General features: G+C 42.9%; 1 protein-coding gene across 1 annotated transcript in view; it reads right to left on the bottom strand.

Annotated features, from left to right (window-relative positions):
* The window catches only part of grm4 (glutamate receptor, metabotropic 4), a 206522-nt gene that overhangs the window by 163978 nt on the left and 40031 nt on the right, over positions 1 to 2513 (bottom strand). The gene's annotated exons all lie outside the window — the stretch shown is intronic.

Genomic DNA, 2513 nt, shown 5'->3' on the forward strand with positions numbered 1-2513 from the left:
CAAACGTGCAACCGATTAAGCCGCGATGAGCGGATCACACTAAGTCTATTTCTTCATTCTACTTTTGTGCAACAGCCCCCCTGGTTGTCAATCTGTGATGCGTGTCAGCTTTATGAACGCATCTACTACGCAAATGAATAATGTAATCATCTGACATATCTTGTCTGAGCTCATGAATTATCTTTTCCCCAACTGCTTGTCACAGCGGCTGCCACTTCTTGGCGAACTACACTAAAATGTTTTTTTTGAGCTGCGGTTCCTAGGTCCTCGTGTTAACGTTACATAAGGTTGGAGTAAAATATTCATCAAGCTGCTCTGGACCACATCTGTATGCAGCTGAGTGCTGAGGAAACACTTTCTCTGTAAACCTGCAAACTACACCAGAGTGATGCTGCTGCTGGGTTTCAAGTGGGTTCAGTGCAAATGTGCTTGATTGCTTTTGTGTACGCTTGAGTTTCTGGTAGTAAAGTGTACATAAACACGGTATGTGTGTATGCGAGTGGTACAGTTTTGCACATGATGTGTGTGTATATGTGTGTGTGCCTGTCTTCATCTGTATGCTGAGATCGTACTCCATTTACAGCAAACATTTATGTCTCGCTGCAGTGTTGGTAGACGGGGTTGTCCCTCTTCCCTCTGCATGCTAGATCATGCAGCAAATGATGTCTTGCTTGCGCAGGGCGTGTAATGAGACGGTCGTAAAGTTGGTCATCTTCCCGGGGGCTATCTGCAGGTCCATCAGGACCAGGAGAACCAGCTAGCATCTGGCTGACCTGTGGATTCCTGGGAAGTCATAACTCCAGACCCTCTCCTAAATGACAGCACACCACTCTCCATAAAAAGGTTTATCGTTTAATCTATATAACTGACCGGACTGCTCTACATCACGTCAGGAGCTTGGTCTCTTTTTTGATTGTTGTAAGGACCGTAGAGGATGTTGATTGATTGGCGACTACTTGGGTAAGTGTTTGATTTTCAATACAGGGGTTCAGAAACCCGAGTGATAGACACTGAAGATAAACTGGTAAAATCTCAGTGTTGATCTACTCAACCTGCCGTCTGAATGAAGCTGCTTTCTTAACCTCCAGCTGTCTGAATGTAAAAAGTCAGAAGAGGGAAATACTAATATATACACTGAAGGATAAAGAGAAAGGAGATCATAGAAATCTAAATTAAATATGCAAGGACACCACTTACATGCATTAATAAAGAGGGAATGAGCAGTATGCTAATGACGAAGGATTTAAGGCTTCCATGTGAGAGAGGGATCGAGAACACGCTGCTGGCGGGACTCATTACTGTGGCCCACACCGACTTCTACCTGTGTGAGCGCACATATACGCATGTTTAAGGTGGGAGAGACAGGGAAAAAAAATGAAGAGTTCATGCACAGTGCTATGACGATTAAATGAATGATGATGTGTTTATCAATGGGTAGATTTAAAAGCACACCCATGCATAAACAAGCTGAGAAAAAGAATAACATACATACATTAGAACAAATAATAGATGCAAAAAACTGTTCTGTCACACTGGGTTCACTCTGGGTAAACGCTGGGGGCCTCGACAAGCAGGATACATCTCATGTGGTTTGTAACACTCAGGAATCAGAGAGCTTATCAAATCCTGCATATACTTCAGGCTGTTGCTTTGGAGTATTAGATTAACTAATACTAAAAAAATATTAAATAAAAGCCTTGTATCCACCATAAGCAAAATCTGGGGCTGTACCACAAACACAAAATAAGTGGATGTAGCGTTCGTGATGTCACCAATCGGTATTTGGACTGCCGTTTTCAAGCCTGGAGTCTGGCAGAACGGGCGTCTCCATCTTGATTTTCATTCAACTGCGTGTGACGATTTTTGACGAGAGTGTTGAGCTAGGGAGGATAACGTGGCCAAGCCATTGCTTTTTATGGTTGCAATGGTGCCGTGCTAAGCTAAACGCTAAAAAAGGGATTTTTAACCCATCTGAAGCGAGTCATCCAGCGGAGATTTACCTGCTGGTAAATGACGAGCTTCATCTGCATGTACGACAGATCACAAAATCAGACATTCCCTTAAATTAGCAGCTGGTTAGCAGCTGAATAAAGCAGTTGTAGGCGAGCAAAATGTTCCAATTAACATTGATGTAGTGAGAAAACACAGTGAGAGGGTCAAAGTTCAAAACTTAAACACAGACAACAGCAGAAAACAATTTCTTTGCTACTTTATTGTATACAGGGCCATGGATACGCATTGCTAAGCCTCTGTCCTGATTGACAGGTTGGTGTGAAGCCACGCCCAAAAGCATTCCCTGCTTTATCGTCAATTTTAAAATAAATGGGAGCAGTATTCCAAAAATGTACATTCTGCTATACTGAAGAAGACTTGACACTTATTATGAGAATGTTACCTGGGGTAATAAATCAAGTGAGTAGGGTCACTTCCCCATAGACTTCCATAGAAACAGAGTTCTTTGGTGGGCGGTGGTGTGTGTGTGCGTGTGTTTGTGTGTGTGTGTGTGTGTGTGT

This window comes from Etheostoma spectabile, chromosome 4, assembly GCF_008692095.1.
Source record: "Etheostoma spectabile isolate EspeVRDwgs_2016 chromosome 4, UIUC_Espe_1.0, whole genome shotgun sequence".
NCBI lineage: Eukaryota > Metazoa > Chordata > Actinopteri > Perciformes > Percidae > Etheostoma > Etheostoma spectabile.